The following is a 26,834-nucleotide window of genomic DNA, read 5'->3' as shown; positions in this document are numbered from 1 at the left end:
ACAGGCAAAGACGGAGATGGAGCAGAAAGAGAGGATTGAGTGGGGAAAAAGAGATGGTGATAAAGAAGTGGAAGGAGAAAGAATGAAGGAAGAGTTTTGCAGCTTGCGCGAAGATGGAGAAGGGAAGGAGAGAGTGGGAAGGTGAAAGAAAAGGAGTGGGGGGAGGAGGGGAGGGATGTATTCGGAAGGAGAGGAGGAGGAGGAGGTGGGTGTGTTTGGAGGGGAGGGAGATGAGGGGGAGGGGGAGTAGCGGGAAAAGTAGGGGAGGGAGAATCGCGGGGGGGGGGGGGGGGGCGGAAAGGAGGGGAGGAAAGCCTTCTCTCTTCCCGGTATCCCAGAACTCTCCGGTTAGTGTCGGAGGGAGGTAGTAGGGAATTGGCCGCGTGCGTCGCCTGCGTAGATGTCGTAGTATTGGAGCGGCGCGAGACGGACGAGAGACGATCACTCAGAGTTACAAGGTGGTGCCCGGTTTCGTGCTTAAGTGTGCGTGTGTGTGAGACAGTTCACCCTCCTGCGTGTGCCGGCTCATTTTTTTATCGAAAAAAATTATAAAAAGTTAAAAAAAGCCCCGAGGAATGAATATTTTTAAAAAAACAGTGAGGAGAGGGAGATTATAAAAACGCCCATTACTCGAAAAGTTTTCCGAACCCGCCCGCCCGCAATTTCGTATGCGACCGACCACCACCACACCCATCCCGGGAGTTGTGTTAAAAGAGGAGACATGCTGAGGTGGACGGGGGGAGGGAAGAGACCACTTATCCCACACCACTTCCCCGGAAGGAAAGCGCTCCCGACTTGACTCGGAAGAGGAGAGAATATTTCGCGTGTGTGTAGCCCACCGGCAGTGCCGCACAAGGACAGCGGGGGCGTGGACTCTACATGTGTTTTTGTTTTCCAAAATATTTCCGGTCCGTGTGAAAAAAATCACCGTTTTATTTCATCTACTGATCGTTCGGGCATTGCTAGTCTGATGACCCGCGGCTCTTTTCATACACCGGTCAACTGCGCGCACAGGTTACCGAGCAAGTTAAATTGAAACTGCGTGAACCTGACTCAAGACACGATATTGTCGGCTGGCCGACAGTGTTTGGACGGTTTCTTCGTTTTTCAATTCAGCTGCATGGAGAGTTGTGTTCACGGCGAGGACAAGGGTTTTTCAGAAGTTTACAACGTCGAAAAAACTCGGTTGACAATATAATTGAGGGAACTTCTGAAGACATGTCACGTATTCATTTGTTACTTAGTGTCATCTAAGTAATTTGTGACGCTTCCTAATGTGGCGGTGCTGATTTTGGATGTTTATATACGTATATCATCAACTGTTCGTGTCGACCTACGAGAGTTGAATGTATTGTTATCAAGAGTGACCTGTCGATCCTCATCAATCACCAAAAAATACTCGTGCTTGAGTCGAGAGAGTTTCATTGGACTAGTACGGGAGGCAACGTCGCCAATCGCCGGTCCGGAGTCTCCGAAGTTCCGCGGCGTTCGTTCCTGTCACATCCGAGGCGGCAAAATGCTCCTCGGGCGACTCCCAGTTCAACCTCGCGACTGACATCTCGCTGAACCGAGAGGTGAGTTTTTTAAATGGTACATGCATTTCTCTGAGTCATCTTTTAAGTGAACGTGCGATTCGAAGACGTGAAGATAAGGTTCTTGCGTTTCATTTGTTTTTGTCTACTCTTTCGATTTACCGAATACGTAAGAATTCCGAATCGCAGATATGGGCATGCCCCCCTCCGAACATAGTTTTCTCCTCCGCCCAAGTGCGAGTTCATTTTCCGTCTCCTGATTTTATCCCCTCTCCAACCCTCTGCCCTCTCCTCCCCTCCCACCCTCCAACCCTGGAGAACTCGAATTTCCTCTTCGCCACCTACCGCCCCCTACACACCGTTTTCCCCACCCCTTCCGTACTTCCGATAGCTAACGCAGAGAAATTCTTGCACCGTAGTGATCCTACATTGTTTACTTTCTGTGCGCGAAGGGATTGCGGAAGAGATCACACCGATTTTGTTTTTTCTCGCAAGGAGACAGTGAGGCTGGCACTGTATGTGGGTAGTTGGTGGCTCGAAAGTAAATAGGGGAGGATTAAGTAGAGAAATAAAAAATACTTACGTAGTAAGGCTATGTCTTTTTTTGTGCTCTTCCCTTACGCGGTTGTGTTCTGTTTCTCCTGTCCTCCCTCGGTTCCCTTGCCGGCTGGGAGACGCACCGTCTGGCGGGAGTCGCCCTCTCAGCGGACCGCTAAGGAGACCACGTGTTTCCGCGGTACAAGTGCTGTGTGCGGAGCGCGCTTTTCACGGGGAGCCTTGCTTCCTACCGTGCGGCCGCGGAGCCCGCCATTCTGGGCGGCGAAACTCCTAGCCTCCCGTCGCGCGGGGAAAAGGCCAAATGGATGGGGATGTATGCGGTCCCATTTTCGTCCCACAAAATCAAAAGGGTTAAGGGATTTTTAGAGTGACATGATGTGCCCAGCATAAGTTTTTTGATTCACCGTGCCCAGTAAGGGCTCCTGGAGTATGATTCAGTTGAGCATAGGTAGCCGATTTTTTTCCGGACAGTGATTGATTTTTGACATGTGTTATTTCTCACAATAAACTGTATTAATCAACGAAATAAAGCCAGCGACCTACATCCTCACCCGAAAACTGAAATATGACACGGTCTTACCTTTACGTATTCAAGTTAGCGTTGTCAATTTCAGCGACTTTCCAAATTATTAACAAAATTACATGTATCTAAAGATATGTAAAACGGTGTGCATGTATTAATTGCAGCTTGTGAACAGTGCTAAAATGCTCAATGGCCTTACTTGGGCGCAAGGGAGCAGAAAAGCTACCGAGACAGACTTAATGATCAGAAATGTATAAGATTTAATGCATCTGTTGTTTACTATGGATGGCAGGTTGTAAAAAGTGCTGAGGATTTTATTAGTCACATATAAGTAATCTTCATACTATTTTCTATATTTATTTCATTCCAAACACTTATTCTTAGACACATGCGTGTTTTTTTCATTTTTTGTGTAATATCCAAGTTAAATAATTCACTTAGAAACTTCTGAAGTTGCTATTATTGTCCCTTTTATATCACTCAATATTTCTGAAGTCACGCTTATTATTTTTTGGCTGATGTTGCATATGTCCAAAATATAAGTTATCCAAATGAGTGACACCAGATATTTTCCATGGTACGCACTCAATGTAAGGGTAACATAAAAAATGCCGTTATCTGATGGGCAAACAATTCATAGGCTTGACTTAAGTGACGCCTTATTAATATCGCGATTAATTTTTGTGTTGTATACATAACTAGTCTGTTATTCTTCTTTTTTTATTGCTACCTTAGTTCCGTTATTTAATGCATCTAGTTAGAGATTTTGAAATCTGTTGCTTTTCATCTACGCATCCGTATAGGTTTTAACAGTGAAATGATGATCTGATTTTATCTGTTGCGACATGGTATTTTTACCAATGCGTACCATCAGAATACGAATTTAGCATGACCATATATACGTGATTAAAAACAGAATTTCTTCCAATGGAATGAAGCCTTTTGTTTTGGGATGGATCGCTCATCAGTCAGCATTCCTTCAGTATAAATCATTTGTGCTTTCTTTACTTACACCTACATCAATCATGACAAAATCAGTAAAGGGTACTTTTTATGATTAACCACAAAACGAACCATTAAAATACAGGTCCAAAATGTGCTGTGGAATTCTACTTCGTATTTACTTCATCGTCCATTTTTTGTGACATAATTTCACAGTTTCGCATTGTACATAAATTAATTGCTGCTGGATTGAACTTAACATATCACGATTTAGAAGTGAAATAAAACTCTTATTTCCGCATATATTTCAAAAATCGAATTCCACCAACGCATTATAATTTTAATTGTCATCTATTGGTTGGTGATGGCGTACATTTTTACTTATTCGTGAATCATAAAAACGTATTTATAGTTTATTTCGTGGGGTTTCATTCCGTTGCATATTACGCGTCACTTCTATAGTTTGAAACCAATGCTATAAAGTTCGTTACTTCCATGGAGAAAACCCATTCGCCTCACCTGGCTTCGAAGAAAAAACTCAAAATCTCCAAAGTCTTTGGTTGAGAAGGAGTGAAGATAATTCGCCAGCTGTTGTGGCTTCCTAAAATACGCCGTGTGGTACACAATCATCGCCGGAACTGTCATTTTGCGTTAACCATGATATTTTACATTGCTTCTGCAAGATTTCTGAGAGTGCACCTATGAAAAATTATATTTTCTTCTTTCACCCGTCCAGGCACCTACCCTGAAGGTTTTAGATCACAGTTATTTTTAAAGAAATATTATAAATCAATTATTGTCCGAAAAAAATGGTTACCCATGCTCAACAGAGAGACCTTTCGGGACTCGGTGAATCAAAAAACTTATCCGGGGCAAACATTTTCTTTCTAAATTCCCTAGTCCTCTGTATCCCTCCAACGCCGCCTAGGTACCTAACTTCTATCCTGTCGCATAGAAGATGTGGGTGTTGGCTGGGAAGGAAGCAAGACAGAGGGAATACACTTGTGGAATCTGCTCCAGGGGTAGGGGGGTGTCTCTTGCGATTATTGCCCCCTCCCCTCCCCCAAATACCGTTGGCGTAGCCAGGAATTTCGTTCGGGGGGGTCCAAAACCAGGGGGGGAAATTTTTTAAAAATAGGGTACTAAGTAATGGGTTTTAAACTAAAATTTTAACACTTTTCGTAATCTGAAAAAAACTTCATTTGTTAAAAAATACTTTGTAAATTCATGATCTTTCTATGATTTTTTTTCTTTTATGAAGGAAAATAATTGTGCTTTTATATTTCGGGGGGGGAGGGAGGGGTTTCGGACCCCCCCCCTGGCTACGTCACTGCCACACACACCCACGGCCAACAGAGAGGCACACGGCTTGTTCGCGCGAAGACGAAATTCACTGCTTCCCTCTCCGCCTTCTCGTTACCCTCGCCATTTCAGCGGTGCCGCTCCCTATGGTCGGTGGCAGCAGCAAAACGGGGCCACTGGGGCACTGCGGAGACCACACCACACTCAGCTCCCCTACAAGCGCCTACAACGCCTCCCCCCCACCCCCACTCCCCTCCTGCCATCCGCAGTCGTGTGGGTGGGTGGTCAACGCGCGCGCCTTACGCGAATTACTTATTCTCACCCTTTTTGGTATTTTTTTGTTTTTGCTGCGCCCTGGTCGGCGCGAGACGAAACCGTGCGGCTAAGATGTTGGGAAGCAATTTGAAAGAGAGCCGAGTGCGGAATCGTTGCAGCCGAATTTCATCCGTTGCCTCGGAAACAACCGTTGGAATTGCGACTGGGAAGAGTTTTATTTATTTATTATTTCACTTATTTTATTCTCAAACCACAGGATACAGTTCTTATTCGCCATTTTATACCGGGGTATTCAACAAATGTTGCAAGTAAATGGAAACGAACAACCATGCCCTGGACCGGGTAAACCTACCCAGGCGGGACTCGAACCCGCGACCTCTTTTTCGGCAGGCGAGGACGATACCCCGCCGCCACCGAGGCCGGCGTCAAGGATATGGTGCTGTTACTGTAGTACCTTGACTGGAAGTCTCACCATTATTTTATATAGATTATAGGAAGGGGGATAAACCGATTCGTATAGAAAATTCGATTGTAATTCCGCGGACTATGTTTTAGTCTCCATGTTTTTCTCCGCACCTTAGTCCGAGGGATGTTTCTCTCTCCAATGATATGGGACGCATTTCTGTTGCACAGTGCAGAGTGAATGTGCAAATTTGGTTAATATTATGTTTGAATTTTTGTAGTGAAAATGAATATATGAATCGGCTGTCAAAAATCTGAATTTTTGTAGTGAAAATGAATGTATGAATCGGCTGCTCTCTCCCGACTGGAATGAACTTTCTTTTGTTCAGAGTCGTGGCCATAACTTTATCAAGGGAAGGAAGAGCACCAAGCTAAATGATTGTTACAAATGTTTAATGTTTGTCTCACTCATCTCAATAGGATATTTTATTATGCCATAAAGATTTTTATAGATTAGAAATGTTTTATTCCGGCACTTTTAGCACAGATCCGTGGCACTTAAAATCTGATTACCAATTATAAAATATAAACTTTTCTTCGTGTGGTTTTCCTCCTAATCTCAAGACAACGAGAAAGAGGGCAGATGGGTACTCGAAACGGAAGGCCTGAAAATCATCAAGTCTCGATGTGGCCGGAGGTGGAAATAAATTTGCCACTTTTTTGTGCGGCGCCGTTTAACATTTCATCGGGCAGCGAGCGTTCGGCCGACGAGAAAACCTATTTGCCGCTCGCGCTCTGTAACACAACCTGCTCGCTGCTGCCCGCAACCCATCTTAAATTCCCTTGCTGGTCCATTGATTCCGCTTCCCATCCCTCATCCCGATGGAACATTTCAGAAGCGATTTTTTGCCCCGCCACCGTTGCCTCCATAATTAATCACCTTTAACTGCTTTTGAGCTAATTACCGTGAGGAGTTGATGAATCATGGTTGCTGCCGCCGTTGCTTTACGCACTCTACTCCTCAAACACCTCAGTCCAAACCTTTCTCTCCTCGCTCTGAACTCGCCCTTTTTCTCCAAGCCTCGGCTTGTTCTAAGATCGATTTTGTCATCGACTTTCGGCGGCCGAAGTTATATGTAATGCTTTCGTAGATGGTGGTGTATTGAACATAGCAAATACAGCTATTAATTATATTTTCCAAGAAGGTTAGTTATCGTAGAAGATCCTTGATTTTTCATATTCGTCAGTTGTAGATAATCTTTGATTATCACTAGAAGTCGATTGTCGAAACTTCTCGATTGGTGAATATATTGGGTCTTCATAGCTTAATCTTAAGATTCGAACGTGAGTAGAATTACCTTCAACTGCAACTCAGCGTTATATATCAGTTCCATGAACGTCGGAGGTCTAATAGTGTATACAAACAATTCGCCATCAATAATTCATTCATCACTCTGCATCGAAATGCAACAGTCAATTCGTGCCATCAATATGGTAAGTGACCACCGAAATATTTAGTGTGGGGTAAAAACTATAAGCAATTCTTCAGTGATGGATTGTACGTTTGTGAGATGCTGAATGAATAGATACTGGCATTTCTATTCCGGAATTTTATTTTGGTAAGATATAGAACTAGCCAAAAGCGATATTCTGCTGTCTTTATCAGCAGAAGTGTCTTATGAGTGTCAATACTCTTCATGATGGCATAAGTAGGTAAACGATAAGAAAACATTTCATGAATTATTTTCATTATTAAATAATTTTAATAAAATAATCTTTAGTTTAAAAAATTCTGAGAAGTGTTTTAATTTTTTTTTTGAAAAATTCTGTGGAAAAAATGAAAAGAAGTGACGGAAGTGGAAGAGAAATATTTCCATCTCTTCATATTTGTGAAAAATAAAGTAAAATTCTTCCTTGCCACTGATCCCTCGTGAGCAATAAAATTAAAAAATCAATAAGTCATCATATTCTTTGCCTGCGTAATAATTGACAATCAAAATTTGCTGTTCAAGATCCATCCTTAGCCATTGATTCTTAGTGCTTTGCCAGTTTCACTGCTTCAACTCCCCTCATGCCACCAACACATCCATTCCTCCTCTCTTCGCCTTCAACGCTTACGAATCAAGCGTTATCGTGGAATACCTACGCAGTCACTTACGACGAGGAAAATAGGCTACATTCATATCAGGTCACACAAAATTGTTTCGATAAATAGACAGCTCGGGATAAAGCCCTCCCCAAAAAATTTCCAAGAATCCCCAATGCGTTTCAGCAGGGTGTGAAGATATCTAGACGGTTCTTCCTCGGAAGGAAAAAGAAGTTCTTGGTGCACGCCAGGGAATATGTGTCTTTCGGAGGAGGATGGATGAGGAGTGGAGTGGGCAGAGGATGTGTCGTCATGGACACCCTGAGGACCACCTTTTCCGCCCGCGTTTCGCCACCGCCTAAACTTCCTCCTCCTCCCACCTCGTCCCCCTTCAAAACCAAAACCCTCCACCACCCATTCTGCTACGGCGGAGGCCCCAGTCCCCACACCCCCCGAACATCCTCCCTTTCGTGAGTCTATCCCCTTCTCCATTGGATCTCTTCCCCCCTCCTTCGCTCCCCAATAGTTCCCGCCACCCCTGGCTCCCTACGCTGCCACCTAACTGGTCCCGTTCCTCTCCCACTCCTGCGAAAAGATCCCATTCCTATGCGCTCACCTACTTGTTTCACTCTCTCCTCCTATCCTTCTCCTCCTCTCTCCTATCCTGGTCACCCATCGCAAAAACCACCCCAAAGCCAGAACCTCCCTCCCTCCCCTCCCAACCCCCCGCAAGCATTGTTACCTCCCCCACCTCCCAAACCTCTGCACAACCCCCCACCTCCACCCTAATCTCGAAACCTACCCCTGGAACCAGCCTCCCATCCGCCACCCCTGCCTTCTCCCTCTCCCCCTCCTCCCTCGCAAGAGCACGCCTTCGGCATTCGGTCCTCGACGTTCGCACGCGGAACAACTCTGGAAGAGTGGCTGAGACGCCCTCATTACCAACTACATTCATCATTTTTGTTTTCCTTGAGCTACTCCTCGGGAGTTGGCATTTATTTTTAAAAATCAAACTATTGCTCCAACACTAGTTGGGACGTTATTTTCCTCTCAAGTTTTTTCCTCAGTGTTGTGAAAGTGCCATGAGTTTATTGTGAACAAAGTGATATTTTATTCCAAGTGGTGCCACGGTGCTGTTACGAGATAATTACAGCAACGCTAAGTCTTTGCAAAGGCCGTTGGTGTTTTCCGCTGGAGTGTGGCCCGCGAGTTATCCCTCGTCCGGAGCGGACAATCTTCGCCCTCCCGCGGCGGGAAGCCTCAGCACCCCTTGAGGGGCCACGCTCTTCCTGAGAAGCCGCCAGAGTAACCGCCGCTCCTTCCCCTCGTCTTCATCTCTCCCCAAGCAGTGTGGCGTTCTCGGCGGAGCGGTGTGCTCTCGGGGGATGACCGAAGCCCCTGGCCGATCGACGACCCCCTATCTCAGTGCCCTCCTGTGTGTAAGTCTCTCGAGGAATTTTTATTTCCTTAATCCACCTCTTCTTTCATCTTTCTCCGCCTTTTCACTGAGAAAACTCCCGCTCCTCTGATATTTTTTCATGACGCATTACTTTCTTTAAACATGCACGTTATCATTTTAAAATTGTCAGGATATTCAAAGTAGATAAGACTCTTGACTACCTTATAAATCTAAAAAAAATTACCTAAGTATTTCCTTGAAAGGGGAGCGTGTTATTCAAGTGAGTAGAGCGTTTGTTTGGTGATAGGTCAGCCTTAGGGTCCAATCTCGGATGAAGCATTTTTGCAATTGCAAAGGACGAGGTGGCCCAGGGTAAAAATCACCCCTTCACCCATATGAGAAATTCTTATACGCGTACGATTCAGTCGGTGGTGAGCTCTACGTTCACCTATTCCAATCAAAGCCTTTGGACGATCGAAGACAACCCATCTCAATGCCCTCAAATGTGTAAGTCTCTCGAGGAATTTTTCCATCGTTAATCTTCGGGTTGAATGTGTGAGTGATAGATTTTTTGAAAGTGAAATTTTTACGTATGACCAACAGGTATATATTAACCACGCCAAATGTGTTCCAAATTTTGATTCGTTTTTTTCAACCCTCATCCATCTTGCACCATCACTATCGTAATTTTCCTCCTACTACTCGCACCACCCGATGAATTTTACTATTCTTTCTTCCTTATTTCTAAATACTGTTGAAATTTTTTTTTCATTATTGGTTACGTTGCTCAATATTATTAAATTGCTTCTCCTGCTATTGCTTGTCCTGTGTAATTGGCCTCGTGCTGCTTTTGGGCTGGATTAAATAAATAAATAATTTGCTTGCTTCGCGATAGGAAGTGTTTGCTCTCCATACTGTGACAATTTTAAGATTATAGCGTAAGTTTCGAACGAGTAATAAGCCGCGAAAAAGGAGAGAAGGCGATCGGTCGAGCGGGAGTGATGCGATGAGGGAAACGGTGCAGGAGGCCTCTTTGTGGCGCGTAATAGCCCCGCGTGGCCCGAAGGGTGGTGGCTCTGGCGGGTGGAGCGGCTCCTCCCCTCGGTGCATCGAAGAGGAGGCGGTGGCGAGCGTTCCTTCCAAGTAAGCGAAGTCGATCACTTAGTAATGGGTGGTGTAGCGGTGAAAGACTAGGGAAGGAGGGAGAGAGTGCGAGGGGCTCCCTGATGAGTGGTGGGTGGTTGGTGCTTTGGTTGGATTTCCTCGTCGAAACGATCCTCTCCTTTTCCCACCGCGCGACGTGATTAACCGTCTCAACGCGCGTCAAACTCTGTAGTGTGCGTTGTCAGTAATTACCGCGCTCTTTGTCTGCATACGGATCCGGGCGCTAAACGGTTTGGAATAGCTCATCTCGGACCCTACCACGCCACGCATCCAGTCTTTTATTTTCTCCGCCGTCACGTGCTGGGTCAACGGGACCTCATTCGGAATTATTATTTTAGATAGTAGCAAAAAAGAAACGGGAGCGTAAATTAATCAGCATGAGCCGAGATAATTTTTCTTGTTACTGCTGGGAAATTCATAGAAATTTCGCTTCAACTCTTTGAGTATCGGGATTAGCTGCATGCCTCAACTAAACGGCCCCCAGGGTCAGGCGGCAAATGCCTAAGAACTTCAGGACGATCAATAACTTTGAATGACAGCCAACGTGTGAGGTCAGCCTTTTGGTGAAAGAGAGAAGAGGCTATGGGATTTATTATTTAAAGACAAGATGAGTGAAGAGCTAGGAAGGCTAAAAGGAACCTATTAAGGTGGATTAATTGCTAGCAAAGTTCAACAAGCTCTCTGAGTTATTTACTGTTCTCACTACCGTCTACTACATATCAACCCAGATGCTCTGCTCTTCAGTTTTCTGGTTTTCTATTCAACTCATGACGGAGTCAGGCATAAACTCATGGAATATGATCGTAAGAATGAAAACAGAAAGTATTAATTCGCTTTCCAGATTAATCTACTCAATTTTCAGCGTCTCAACCGAATCTTCAGGTACTAACTGACGGTGCTTGATTAAGAGAACTTTGAGTGCGTATTTGAAAATGCTTCTGAAACATAGCAACCCATCTGAACAAATAAAATGGGTATATTCTCTACCATTTGTTATAATTTTAGTTTACAAGTAACTTATTTATTAACTGAATCTAGCATTAAATCTACCTGCTGCATGAGAATAAGTTTGAATGAATCTGACAGAGTGCCTGCGTCCATTCCTTTTAATATTTTCTCTTGAAGTACCACGGGAAGCGAGCAATCTTACTGTATGCTTCCAAGCGCCTGTTTAAATTACCTTTGCTTTCTGCCTAAGTTGGTTTACCGACTTCCTGATGGTTTCGGTCCCAAGACGTGGGAGGCTATCCTGTTTTTTTTACGAGGTTGGTGATAGCCTTTTGGAACATTCTCAGGTTGTTATATTCCGTTACTAACTACTCAGCTACCCTCTCTCTAACGACAATTTTTTTCTCCTACGGATTGTTACAGTTCTGCCTTTTTCTTCCGCCTAGTTTGTTGGGGGCAAATATTTTTTTCCACGTACAACTTTCGTGTATATACATTGGGTAGACAAGGAAAAAACATGTTTTCCGAGTTTCAAGGATCGAAATTCTTCGTCGTGATAAAGCGAGCGAGCATCATAAAGTTTTTAGAATCCTATCAAATAGTCGTTGAGGTTGAGCAGTGAAGGTTTTTTTTTTACTACATCAGGTCTATCCTCTACTCCATAATTCTCACTTTCGCTGATGCGTTGCGGAACGCAACACCACCGCAGCCGTCTTCGGAGATTGACTGGTCATCCGTGTAAAGTTTCTTTCAAGTATGAATCAAGGGAAATTCTTTACACTAAATTCAGTTTTTTTTCTGGCTGAATGAAATTTTTATGGTCGAATATTTATCGCATGCCAAAAACGCACTGAATTCGGACCGAATAAGTTTCTATAGAAACCAATCTCAAACTAAAATAAAACTAAAAATCAAATACCCTTCAAGTAGTGCCTTTGAATCAATAGTTTGGCTTAAAAAAGCATGAATCATAGTCTTTATATTTGAAAAAACATTTTCGGGCGCATAATCTAGTGATATTTTGACTGAGGAATATTTTTCGCTATGGTATTCAATAAATTAGAAAAAATTTAGGAATGAATATTTTTTTTTCTGCTGGAGTGTGGAATTACTCTGTCTTCACGGTATTTGAGCGACCCTGGGAGCTTTTACACATGTACATAAGGAGAGTTAATTGTTCAATAATGAAATACGCCAGTGCTTACATACATATGAGCTTTTTTTCGTGTTTTGTACTAAAAATTCTCAGCCGTCGCAAAATCGCATGGATTCATATTAGGTTGAGAAATTCAGTACACTTCTTTTTTTGGATTTGACTTAAAAATTTTTTCCTCAGACTTTCTTATTTAATCATGACCGTGGTTTTTACGGTTAAATCCATCTTCTGGTAAAAGTTTTGAGGAAAAACTAAGTTTATGTTATCCGTTCTAAACGTTCATCAAATTCCACAAATTATCGCCGGGAACAACCAATTTAATTCAGTACTTATTTCACGCAATGATGAGGTCACTAGTTCACTGTTGTCCGTCGCCAGGTACTCCACTCCGGGAGTCGTGAATCAATTAAGATTGATTCCCACTGCAGCGCATTTCCTTATCGAGGCATTCCACCCTTGGGAGTGTGTTTTATAATAGTGTTAGCCAGCATGGTTCGCGGAATAACTGTTCATCGGGCCATAGGTTCATCATTCGCGGCACGCACTTTGTGTGGAGCCGCCTCAACCTGTTTGGTTGGCTTCCCACCAGGGGGTTCTGTCTGGTCCAGCGAGAGGGGGGTTTGGTGAAAACGTACACTCCGATAAACTCGGTGAAGGTTTTCCTCATCAGTTTTCATTATCAAGGAAGGGATAACCACCCGCCATGTCCACGTAAATGAAAAAGGTAGGGCTGTAATGGATTTGGCTTTAACCGCCGATAACGAAGTTTTAATCTTAGTTCATGACCTCACCCGTTGTATGCTTCAGTCAGCATCGACCAGCATTAAACGGAGAAAGTGCAAAAGCGTGCTGTTGGCCTCTTATGTCTTTATGTTTGCAAGGCGACCTTTGTAATTGAGCTGTCTTCAATACAATTTATGTAGCTCATTACTGGAATGGCGCGGCGGACGTGATTAACCTACGGGGTCATATAACGTTTTAAGAGGTCATCGGGAGGGTAGATCAGATTTCTCAGATCGGGTTTGGGTCACGAATTTTTTCGGCTCCCGTCATTCCTTATTTTTTTGTTTTGGTTCCCAGCCCTTTCTCATTGACGTCTACTTCTTAAAGGTGTTACTCATGTACATTGCACATAAGAGGCAAACACGATTAATCAGACTCGCACGAAACTCTTCCTCTCGGATAATACGCACAGCCTCAGAGTTTTAATGAACGTGGTGATTTACAAAGCGCTAGTAAATAAGTGATTAACATTAACTTTAGGACGATAATCAATTTTGAATACTTGTTAGGCTTATAAGTATAAGTATGATGATTTCCTCAGAATAACATGTGAGAAAGGAGATCCTAGAGGCGCACTTCAATTTCATCGTGATCTTCGGAGCGCATAGGCATGCGATAATAACTGTTACGGAATTTACATAAGTTCTTTTCGTGATGGCCTTGTTTACACTTATAAGGTATGAGCCTCGAGATGCTATGAGCTCACCGAGAGATTGTATTATCGAGAATCAAGAAATCCCTGTGACCTTTCCCTCAAACAAAGCCGCGGAGTATGACTGACCTATCTCAACAGGTCAGTCACGGCGATGGGGATGTCGTAGGTGCCTTAGGAAGGCATCGATATTAACGGTTTTGTCGGTATCGCCTCTATCGTTTTTGTATTGGATGGGCTATCGCTTCTGACGGATTGTTCGTCGATTTAGCATTACTCTGGTGAAAACACCTTGTTCCCGTAACAAGTTTTACGGGTTAAAAATCCGCTTTTCCGCAAAAAGAAGTTCTCTGTATAACTCCAGGGACTAGTAATACTTAAAAGGGTCATCGTGATGAACCTATTGAGGTGAGTTTGCATAAATTACGGTGTAAGATTTTAAGAGATGATTTGACCGCAGTTGGAACACTAACGCCGCTTTAATCTGTTTTGCATACTATGCTTTAATGCAACTATCAATCCAAGACTCGGGATGATTAAGCTCCGACTTCACGTTTCAGATGTCTTGGCTCTGAATGTTTATTCTTCTATTCATTAAGATCATAAACTTTCATTTTATTCATTGCATTTATTCATCCATGAAAAATGCACCATTGTTTATCGGCAGAATAATAAGAACAACCTCGCACTTGTCGTTATAATGCACTTAGTTTATTTTCTATGCTTTGCTTTTGATTTATATGTACGCTTTTGGAGTTCAATCACCTCCCTCAGAAGATAAGTGGATGCATATTATATTCCTATGTATAGTATTATCGTACAGTCTTTTATTGCATTGTCTTTCCAATCATTTTATTAAATGTCGAGAGTGCAGTAGTTTTTATGCATGAATTCTAACATTGTTAGTATTAAAACATTAATGAGCTGCCCGGGCATATTCTTACCAGGCCTAAAACTTTTGTCTAATGTAAGTGCTTTTTAATTCCAGGGTTCCTAATTAGCGTTTCACTCCATGGGCTTGAAGGACATTCAGTTTTCTCTAATGTCATTCGTATAATTCATTCCAGGACTTTGGTTAAAGCGAGATTATTGAGCAACAAATTAGTTAGGTATGATCTATTCGTCTAACCGTTTTAACCCGATTTGACTTGGAAATCGAAGGAAATTTGAATCAAGTGTCGGTGACAAAATTTGATGTCATAGTATAATACGCAAGTGAAACAACTCTAAATGCTGTTTTACACGGGGCAACGTCATTGCGCAGGTTAGCACTAAAATATATTTTTTGAAATTGCGAGGATGCGAACTCGGAAGTAGAGCAGGGGTCATTTTGCCATCTCAAGTCCATGCATTCTCGCATGCATTCCAGCAATTCACCGCTTTACACGACGTAATTTTGTCTACGCCTTTCGTACATACATGCGTCAGATTGCTCAATGACGTGCCCCGTGTAAAACGGCCTTAAGATTTCAAACACGCATTTATCCTCGGATGAACCATTGTAATTTTAGTCGTGGCCGTTCAAACTTTCAGAAACGATCCTGCTAATGACTATCGACACTCCATTATCCGTCGTATCGTTCCAAGCTAGCTGGGAGTATTAAGTACGCGTCGTTAATTTCGCATGTTAATCTCCTCCCACGCAGCGTGCGTTTCTGCTGTTTTTTTCCCACTCTCTCGATGCCTTCGAATGAGAGAGAGAGAGCGTATTCGTCCCAGCCGGGATATCCATGACGCAATATCACCCCACCTCCCCTCTCCCCGTGTATCTCCCTCGCACCCCCCTCCCCCTCGAACCTCTAAGTGTCCTTAGGCTACGCCCACGCAGCTCACACAATCGGGGGGGAGGGGGGGAGCACAACGTAGTGTCGCCTCGATCGCGTCTCAGGCGGCTGTGTCGACGGCAAGAGACTGTGGAAATGACAACACGCAGTCAGGGCAAAGGGGTCAAGGGTCGAGACACGAGCGAGGAGGTTGAATAATCCCGTCACGCCCTACGCAACTCACATGTCCATTCTCTCTCTCTCTCTATACGTCTATCTCATTCTCGCACACTGAAAGAGAGAAGAGATATCACCCCATGGAAGTGTAAACACTGCCCGAATTGCCTACGCCTACCCGATATACCTTATATACTGATATAACATAACCTTAAGATGATGACAATAATAATAATATTTTATTCACGAGTATTGTCAACCAATTTCAAAGTTTACAATACACTAAACATTATTAGTGTAAGAAAAGATCAAAAGTTTTGTTTAAGAATAATCACATCAAAATATACAAAAATTAATAATTAATTACCAAAAGATTCTACAGGTTAAACATATTTGTGAATTAAAATGTGACGAGCAAAGAATTGGTTAGATTAAATGAACATAACTACACTCATTGATTCCGTGTTTTATGTGAGGAATAGTAAATTCATGTTTCGTCCCAGTTTCCAAGATAAATATTTTTTTAAACTTCTTAACTACAGTAAAATACGGAAATGCTGCTGCAAAAGAAATCAATATGAAAGCCAATGAAGTCGATGATCTTCGCACTTACGCCTACATTTTCCACTGTAGGTGCGTGTATGTTCAGGTCTACGTTATGGAGTGCACATTCTTGTAACCTTCGTTTAGTCATTTGAGTAAGCAATATTGTCGATAACGGCGCCAATGGACCTCTCTCCAATGACTGTACTTCCTACCTTGATATTTTATGGGGTACATTTTCATGTTTCTGTGTACGTATCTACTTGTATGTTATACTTGACATATGTTCTCTTGCCTCCATGTTGCCACCATCTTTCCACTCTTTCCTGTACATATTACCCATGCAATAGCTGTTCCAAGTTTTCGAAGGGAACGTTTGTAAATCCCCACGTATCGGGGAGAGTTTAAAAAAAAACTCTCGAGCGAATGAATCAAAAAGGCGCGCGCGGGCGAGACAACAGACAACAAACGCCATGTAGACGCGACGACAGGCGCCAGGCACCAACTCAACTTCTTTCTGGCGCCATCAAAAAAGTAAGACTGGAGTCAAAAACTGCATATCAATCACGTTTAATCATCCATTAAACGTCTCCTAGTCCATACAATGTATATTCATCCTACAATTTGTCGGAAGTTAACTGTGTGAGTTTTTTTTTGTTTTTACTTGCGTAGTAGATCATCATAGTGATGGGTTGATTATCATTTTTGGCCGTTGCTGTAAATAATGTCTTTGTGAAGATTTCACGTAAAGAGATAATGATGCGTAATTTCACTAGTCTTTTCCCTATTGAAAAACAATTTACATCCTCTTCCATTCCATCGTTTCTTATTTTTGTGATTACGCCATCCAATTTTCTATTTCTAAAGACCACATGATTAAGAATTGAGAAAATTTATTCCTGCCTCAGTTATCGTCACATAAGCTGCCATATTCCCCTTGGCTTGGGTCGCGTATCTCCAGGGGGGCGATGGGAGAAAGAAAATGAAAATTTATATTTCCGTAAGAAACTGAAGAAGAGTTATATGAGAGATAAATACGCAACTTAAATATGGGTATTTTACATCCAATAAAATAATTAAAAATCTATTTTGAGAGACAAAAATCTTTAATTCATGCTCTTCTTTTGCCATTTTTTTAGAATTTAAGGTTGTGCTTCTTTGTTTTTTTCAAAATATTCTTAGAAGTTTCAGTCTCGCGTTCGTTAGGTAATCATTTATCTTACCCTCAATGATTAAATAAAGAGCACAATCTAATAATTGAATTTTTAAATAGTAAAATAACTGAGTCATTCTCCGTGAAATCTTGTACAAAGGTTACATTGGAAGGTTATTGAGGCGTCATATTAAAAACATATTCCTATTTGGATTTTACTACCGATGCAGTAAGTAATATTAATATTTTTCAACTGAAAAATTATGGATAAGTGTGTATTATAATCAGTCTGCTAACTCTCTAAGGATCTCAAGTTAAAGAACTCTTAAAAAAATTGACATGTATCTAAAATTCCTTTTCTTCTATCATCATACGCAGTAAAAAAACTGCATTTTACATCGACCTAGTTCACACGATTAGGTAAATGACTTAAGTTTTATGACGCAAAGGCCTTGAATTGCGGTGGGGATGAAAATAAAAAGCAAGTACCGGACGTTGGCTAATCTCTTTCTGTTTGTGCCAGAAAAAAGTCCCTCGCATTGGTTTCTCCTGCATTCCCGTAATGAACGCGGGCAGCGTCTTAATGCGTCTGTAGGCAATCTGTATCATTCTGTTAGCCTGCTCTTATTTTTTTTAAGCCTATCGGAGAAAGCAGCGTCCTCCAATTGACACATATATACAAAGATGGGTTTCACTTGTCCGTCTGTCCATTGACTCACGCGGTCGCGAGAAAAGGAAAAAAAATAAAAACAAATGAATAATCTCTTGGGATTGCCTCCCCCTCAACGCTCAAGCAGCTTCTCCTCCCTCCCCACCCCTCCCCCCACTTCTCCTCATCCCTCTTCCCACCCTCCTGGATCGATTACGAACGGGGGAGTCTCGTGACGTTAAAACCATTAGCGTAGTATCTGCGATCACCTCCCTCCCTCTCTCTCTTGATGCGTTTGTGCGCTTTTCCGAAGCGCGCGTTCTCTCTCTCTCTCTCTACGTCTACGGTGCGGGCGGGTGGTGCGGTGGCGCGTCGGGTGTGTTGGGTGATTTCTCCGCAAGATTCGCTCCCGCGTCCGTGGCCAGCCAGCCAGCTAGCTGCATTGCTGATATGCAGAGAGGCGCGCGGGGGGAAAGTGGAGGTGGGGGGACGGCGCGCGTCAGTGATGCCTCTCGTGTGACGATGTTTGTTATCGCGTCTTCGACAGTGTTTTTTTCCTTAACCCTTAAGTAGCCGCGTGAGTGAAGTTACGTAACTACTCGTGTTGGGTCATATTTACCCAAATTTTAAACCTTAGTAATAATGGTCACTTGATTTGAAATAAATCTGGGTTTTTTTGTCATTAGAAACTGAAACTATTCATGGCATTTTTGATGGTTTTTCCGTAAGGTTCAGTGGTCTTATTAGACAAAAAGTAGACAAAGAATCGAGGCGCAGAATAAATCTTTGCAGCAATAGGGTGGTTTCCTATTATTTTTTTACTGCCTAAATCCAAAGATTGTTACTCCTGGAGTACGTATTTCACGCTTTTAGATTTTTAAATGACGATATCTATTTTTCGCGATCAAATGAATGATGAAAACTTTCAAGCGCGCGAAAACGCAACGACTAAGTATGAATGCTGGGAAAACTCCGTGTGACGTGGTTCTGGTTCTCGCTGCCGCACGTGAGGTGACCTTGAGACTAGGCTCTGAGTGCTGATACGACGCAGGATGATAGCAGGTAGCAGAGTACCCTGCTAGCTGGTAGCGCTTGGCTTAAATAAGGATTATTAATACCTTATCAAACGAAGAAAACTTTCCGACCTTAGCCAGTTTTAATAGGTGATTATTGAGACATGTTTCCCTGAGCTCTCATGCATGGATTGGTAATATCAGACGATGTAAAACTCCTATCTACTCGTATTGAAACTAGGTCCCTGTGACGTCACGTGCAGAAGCATCGCATGGGCGCCAATCTGGCCTTTTTCAAATGAGGATAAAATTGACCATTTCTATTCGTCTAAACCGGTATTTCTAAAACCAAATAATTTGTATATTATGAATACACTAATGGTAGGTAACGAATCGCAATCAATGCCTTTCGTTTTCTTTGATGAAGGAAACTCCTCCATTGCATTTCATCACAAACCTTCGCGACGAGTCGAAGAGCTGTTTCATGCAACGTGCAAACAGCAAACGCTGACTTATGATGCATGTGTTCGGACACAAATGGCGTGCAGAGAAAGAGAAAATTACGTTATGAGATTGCATGGGACGCATATTGCTAAAATATTTAACTGAATGCAAGTTTTATTTGTAAAAAAACATCTCTCGGGTCAAATAAACCCGATACGGCTACTTAAAGGTTAATTCAGTGTTGTCGAAAATCGATGTGTGGAAAATTTTTCTAAATGTCCTTTGCGTGATGTAATCTTAACTTGGGACTTAATCACTCGCACGAATGTTTGCGTGGGATCTTTGACGTGGTTGCTATGCTTACTCTCTCGACTATTGCGTCATGCATTTCAAGAGGTACGTAACCAACCCGCGTCATGCATGGCCATGCAGTCAGCTGATCAGTTAACGGATCGTCACACTTTGCTCATGACGATGCTGTTACTTGCCCGTGAATACTGACACATATTAACTATATACGTCATTAGATTTTCAGTCTGACATGCGTAATATGTTTTTCGACAGCACGTACATTTCTCGACCAAAAAGAAATTATTAAAAAACAAAGATTTAATTTAACTCTAACTAGCTCGATTCTGGCAGAAGCAAAAATTCAGTTACTCTGGGAACTCACTAAGATTGCATACACTTTTACGTTATACCATCATTTATCTTCATTCATTGGGCTGATCCACGAATACCAATCCAATCACACTCGGGCTTATTGTTGATTTAACATTCTCAGCTCGAATGCAAATGAAAAATTTATAAATGAATGACTGTAATTAGTGGCGTAACTATGGGAGGGGGATGAGGGAATCCCCCAAAAATCCCCAGAGAAATAAAAAGCATAGTTTTGAAATTTAATAACTGCATCTGTATAAAGTTAAATTTTTAGTGCCAAAATGATGTAGAAATAATCTAGGGATGTCATTTTTCAAATATTTCCCCGGACCTTCCGTTGCCTCGGGGTGGGGGTTCGCCACCCCAGTTCATCCTATCTTCCCTCCTCCCCCCCCCCCCCCAAAGTATATTCCTAGTTAAGAAACTGGCTGAAATGATAGTGGAATTTAGGAAAAATTGCACTTTATCGTATGAAATGTTATGCGCAGTTAGGGATTATACTCATCCTTGCCTAAGGGAGGGAATACATTACAAATGATAGCTACCGCTGAGCTTGAAACAGACTGAATATGAAATTTTATGAGGCTTCGCTGAAACATCCTAGCCTATGATTTTGCCAATAATTTTCCAATAAAACTTAAACGCAACCAAAATGCATATGATATACGTATAGATCATGTGAACCTATCTTAGTAAAGCAGTCAACATCGTAAGAGCACGAATTAAAATAGCATAAGTCGTTGCGAGGGACGTGATTGAGCCAAGTAATTCTGTTAATTTACTTTAAAAACGAATAGAATAAGTTACGAACGCGACCACCAGGAATTTCTTTAATATACCCTCTTCTGCAATGCGAATAATATTTCTCTAACACTGTGGACCTGTCATTAATGAAACAGCCACCATTGAATGGTAATCGACGCGTTCGCGAGTCCTCCATTGTTAGGGACAACTGCACTCCTCTTTCGAAAGACTTTCACAGAAAATTCCAATTTTAGAATAAAATCCACTCCTCGATTTTTGATCAGAACCTCCCTAAAGAATCGAAAATTTTGTCCATCCGTTCATTTTCACCGAAAAAGTGAAACAAAACCACTCATATTCCTGACTTGGAGTAGCGTGGACCATTCGCCACAGTTTCCCTTGGCAGAGGCTTTATAATTTCCACTGATAAAAAAATTGACTTCTTTGGTAGCCATTCATTATTCTATTTTCAGGTCAAATAATTCCGCCTTCAGATTTTTTGCATACTAAATCGGTTAGGCCATTACACGTGTCCACTTTTTCTGTTAGTTTATTCATTTTTATAAATAGGAATCCATTGTTTTTTTTCGTAACCATTCATTCAGTTCTAGCGGCCTGCGGGCTGGTCATTTATCTTCCTGTCCCTTTTCGCCTCTAGGAGGCGGTTTTTACTTTCTTTTTTTTTCCTTCGATACAAGGCGGTGAGCGCGTTGAGGTGCAAAAAGCACTCTCTGGACTTTTCTTTCACTCCACTCCTACGCCATCAGATATGAAAACATCCACCCACCGATTTTACCAACCGCGTCCGAATGGGAAATATGTCTTTGCTTATCCTCTCACTCACTACTTATACCCTTGGGTTAATAATACGAACACAGCCGGGCTCTGCCAATATGCGGTAAACTCTCTCAGGAATACATCGCGGACTCTTTCAGGCGCGGAGTTTACAATTTTATGCCGTCAGAGACATCCAGGTTGTTTAGAAAATAGATCCTAACATACATTGAGAATTATATAGGCAGCAATAGTAAAATAGAAAATTTTGGGCGGCGATGGTTTTGTTGAAAAAATTAAAATTATATCAATTGGGTTTTTTTGGGTAGACCAATCCAGTTATGGCCTTGATCAGAATATGAGATCTAAATAAAATACATGGGAAGGATTAAACAATAAATGCTTCCTTACTCTAATGCATACTTTTGGTATCAGTGGCTGTTGGTGGAATGTTTTAGATATTCCAGTTTCCAATAAATGTAGAGGATGATACATACTGCGCAAAGGATATACATATGAGTATGCACATCATAAACGAATGGTGATACTTGGGACATGGTATTTGAGACGATGAAATCCAAGAATGCTATATTCTGTGATGCATTAATTTTTAAATTACTCATATTCAAATGCATGCGCCACTGCCTAGCGTGGTCATAATATCTGTTTTGGTGAGAACATCTATTGCTAACGCGATGAAATATATGTATTATCTCTAAAGGGTTAAGATTTTTAACTGTCATTCAACTTCATGCGTCTTCAAGAACAAACACTCGTATCGGCAGCCAACCAACCGCGCGATTACCTACGCAAGAATTATGACTGCATGATTTGCACAATGCACGAGGCACACATGTTGCGCGGTCTCTGCCACAAGATTTCTTCTTCGTTTGACCCCCTTTGACCCCCTCCCCACCCCCACCCTCTGCGACAAAGTCGGCAGATTGGCAGCACTGATGGTTTTTCCTCTCCCCCCCCCCTTCCCTCTCCCTACTTTGGAGAGGGGTCGGGCAGCGTGGGCGTATCGGGTGGGGGGGTAAAGGCTTGAAAGGCGGTTGCGTTCTTTTCGCGTGGGTGTACTCGCTCGGCCCTGAGGGGACGAGGGTGTGGGGCATGTCGGTGCGGTGTGGGTGGGAGAGAGCCCTTCTCAGCGCCGCCGCTTGTGGGTCGAAGTGGGTGGGATGCCGGAGTGGTAGTCGGATATCTGCCATGGCACTTCATGTGGAAGGAGGAGGAAGGAGTGGGCGTGTGGAGTGCATGTGCCTCCAGCTAGCTTAGGGTGGTTGGAAGGCAATCGTGTCGAAGAGGGGGTGGTTGCTGGGGTGTAAAAGCGCGAAAAAGGAGGTGTGTACTCCGCTAACGTAATCGTGCGAGATGAACTGAAAAAATTCAGGGTCCATCTTCCGGGTATGCGTCGCGTCGGTTGACTTTTCGTGATAACAGTTTCGCCTCCATGGTTTCATTGATGGTCTTATCCAGGGGTCTCCTATTCACTAGGCCACGAGGGCCACATTCCAAGTTCCGAATCGCCCCGCGGGCTGGATAGCAAATTTTCCGATTACTGTAGTATACAATATTCGACACTTGAAACGAGTGCGCAGGCCGGATCCGGCTCGCGGGCCGTATTTTGGAGACCCCTGGTCTTATCCATGTCGAATATTTTTGGAGTCCGTAGATGGACCCTTCCTTATCCCTAAAGCGATTAAGATCTGGCGAGATGGAGAGCATTTTGAGTCATAATTCGTACGATAATATACCAATCGCTCGATATTATGAAATATTGCAAAGAAGCTCCAACGGGACATGGTATCTCAACTATCATCTGTGTAAATGATAAGACAGAAGGAAAAAATTGCTCGAGTCTCAGTACCTTAGCCTCCACGACATCTTAGTGATCATCTTGGGAATCGAGTCATGCATGAATGGAGGATTAAGAGCTAAAGTGAGACCTATGGAGAGTTATTTCCTGACGAAAAAGTGTTCAATCCTCAATGGAGAAAAAAATCATGTGCCTTCTCTGCAATACAAATCTCGGCCCTTGCCTAGGACTTACAATCTCTGCGTAGCCACACGAGTTTCCAATTTATGTTTTAGATGGTTAGACGACGGAGACGAATATGGATCGAATTTCAGTCCAATCTGAACCGAGTTACCAAAGTATTCATTCTTTTAAAATATCGAGCTTAAATGATTCTTCTAATTCATTGGGATACAATTGATTATTCACACATATCCAATTTCTTAGCGATTATGGTTGTTATTTTTACCGAAAGGACGCAATTACAGGCAATGCTGAAATGAAAAGTGCAGGAGTGTACAGAGAAACATACATCCTGTCCTAAATCTCCTCATGCAATATTGCTTTCACGTAGGTACACAAAGATATTACTGTTCATCTCCTCTATTTTCTAGCTCGTTATTTGTCCAACCAATGTCGTGAGATTCAAATCTCCTCTCTGGAACACAACCTATTCCGACTTTGGCAAGACCCATATGCGAAGTTGCAAACGAGCTGCGATGCTTACAAGATCATTTCTGTTTCGTGAACCCCCCTAACCTTCCTCGAGATTTACTTTCGCCCTAGATTCGCCAGTAATTAGAATTAACTTAAGGTTGCGTGAGTCTGTTTTATTTGTAAAATGATACTGATCATAATAAGTAGAGGAGTTACGCGCGCAATACTCACTGTAATGAAATAACTTCCAAATGAAAAACAGTTACGGTATTCCATGGTGAAATTATTTCATCATATTTGGAAGAAGTTATGATGGGCTCGTTAACGTTGGCTCATACATAATTAGGTTTCGAAAAACAGTGTTTTCGATTCGCAAAGTCGTGTGCGTGAAGTAAAAATCATTATTACACCTTGTTGAGATTTATAACGGTAAGCATAGGAGAGGTATGTGAATCGTGTCGAAATTCATTGTTAACGTGCGGTAAATGTTATAATTGTGTATTTTTATCGCATCTCTTTCACGTAATTTAAATTATAGATGATGTGATTAACTATGGGGCCGTTAAAAATTTCTAAAGCGTTTATTTACAGTTTTTCAGTTCACAGTATTTTTTTAGTTATTGGATGCATTGCCATCATGTGTAAAATCATTCATCGTCTGATATGCCCAAAAACTCGCGTACTTAACCTGAGTATGTTGATGAACCTACGAGAAGTTGTCCACAATTGGTGAGTATGGGAGGTCCTGGAGTTTTATTTTAGGTTAATGGACATTATTATGTATACCTATTTTCGATGGTAGTCTAATGCCGTTACGTTTTAATTTTTTCCGGGTAAACTAATTGCTGATTGGCGTAGAAAATTGGAATTGTGTGTAAAGCCTACCCTTGTATCCAAAGATTCATTAGCAATGATAACTTCCTCATGATATTAAATGAAGAGAAACGAAAATAGGCACTTAACTAATATTCTTTAATCAACAAAACGAATGCCAATGACATATTAATTATCGTTTTCAATACCCAAACAACCGTTCATTGTAAAATCTTTGCTCCATAGTCAATTGCAGTAGTATGTGAGAGTGCTCTTGGTGGTCTAGTTACCATTGGAAGGGGATTAACTTCAAGAAACACCAAAATAGCAAACAAGGGCAATCGAAACCCCCCGAAAATTTTGAAACAGTCGATAGTGAACGACCATGTCCGATCACTGGATTGGAAACAAGAGAATTCTCGTCACGGCATAGGGGAGGAAGTAAAGCACTTCAACGCCCTTCTAGCATGGCTGACTCCCAAAAATTCTAAATAGAAAATGCGCAAATAGTATATTTTGAGGTGTATTAACTTTCATGTGAGATACAAGTATTGTACCGCCAAAGTCGCAATCCCATTTGGAATGTACATAACAAGAAAAAAAATGTCGTATTTTCCCATGCAGTTAAATGGTGCGCAAACTCGGGGTATTTCTGATGATGGCTAAATAATCAATTTGTTTGGCTTCACTTGGGGAGGCATTAAATTTTTTTATTTAATTGATACGCAACGAGATAATTTGAAATCATAGACGAAAACCATCGACTCAAATATTTACTGCAATTGTAATATACCCACATGCGATTCCGTCGGAAGCCGGTGGTTAGAAATTGCCAACCATCCAGAAAGTTTCGTATTTCGGTGTCGGACGTACGCGAAGGTGGTGAAGTGAGGGGGAGGCGTGGGTGCTGAGACGGAGATGGATGCTGTTTGGCTGGCGATGCGAGCGCGTGTGGGTTGCTAGTGGAACCGTGTTGTTGCTCTGGAGGGAGTAGGAGGAGGCAAGGGGCAAACGACGCCCCGGGTCGCAATTTGCTAGGGGCGGAAAATTCCTCTCCTGCCACTAATATAACGGAATCTAGGGGGTTTACATCTACACAATACCCTGCAAGCCGCCTCAAAGGCCTGTGGCAGAGGGTGTTAGGACACCAGCTGTTTACAGCAAAAAAAATGAAGTGCTCTAACGAAGTTGGGACTAGCGTTGATTAAAGTCCTTTATGGTTCGGGGGAAAAACGAATTCCCAGATCTATCCGTTCGGCAAAACATCTCTCGTAATTTATCGCTTCTATCAGACCTGGAAATTAGTGTGGCTACAACATTATGATCTCTGTGTCGCTCTGAAAGATATCCATTCTCAATTGTTCAAGCAATCTAAGCCTAGCGCGCAGCCTCCTAGTCGCCAGCAGCTCCCAGCCTAATTCACTTAACATCTGGGTAATACTGTCTGTACGCCCGTAGTAGTTTTTGACGAAACTCGCAGCCTTCATTTGTAAAACTATATGATCAAATTTCTAAATACTCTAATCTTTATGCTCAATATAAATTTTGATAAGATTTTAGCCGTCCTTTAAATTAAATTTCGGACTTTTACATTTTTAAAGCTGATGATAATTATGTTCTTTAGAGAAAAAAATCATTATCTTACAATTGCCGGGTGTTATGAGTATTTGTGACACAGCATTGTGGGTGCAGATGACATTGATGATGAAGAGATTAACATTCTTTAACCCGATTGGATGACGGAAGTATCCCGCAACCAGTTTGCAGGTAAACAAGCTGTATTCGAGAAGAGATATATTGATCAAATTGAATTCAGTGACACTTACGTAACTACTTGACTTATATATTGCATGTTATGAACTCAAACGCGTCGTGCGTAAAATACATTTCTGCGGAATATTAGCAATGTCTAAATTAAAC

At 42.3% G+C, this 26,834-nt stretch overlaps 1 long non-coding RNA gene across 1 annotated transcript in view; it reads left to right on the top strand.

Annotated features, from left to right (window-relative positions):
- Positions 1–359: 359 nt before the first annotated feature.
- Positions 360–26,834, top strand: part of LOC124159882 — an 86,865-nt gene continuing 60,390 nt past the window's right edge. The window contains exon 1 of the long non-coding RNA XR_006865045.1: positions 360–1,574. This is a non-coding gene — a long non-coding RNA (uncharacterized LOC124159882). The remainder of the gene's footprint in view (positions 1,575–26,834) is intronic.

This window comes from Ischnura elegans, chromosome 5, assembly GCF_921293095.1.
Source record: "Ischnura elegans chromosome 5, ioIscEleg1.1, whole genome shotgun sequence".
In the NCBI taxonomy this organism is placed as follows: domain Eukaryota; kingdom Metazoa; phylum Arthropoda; class Insecta; order Odonata; family Coenagrionidae; genus Ischnura; species Ischnura elegans.
This window is presented reverse-complemented; position numbering and strand designations above follow the sequence as displayed.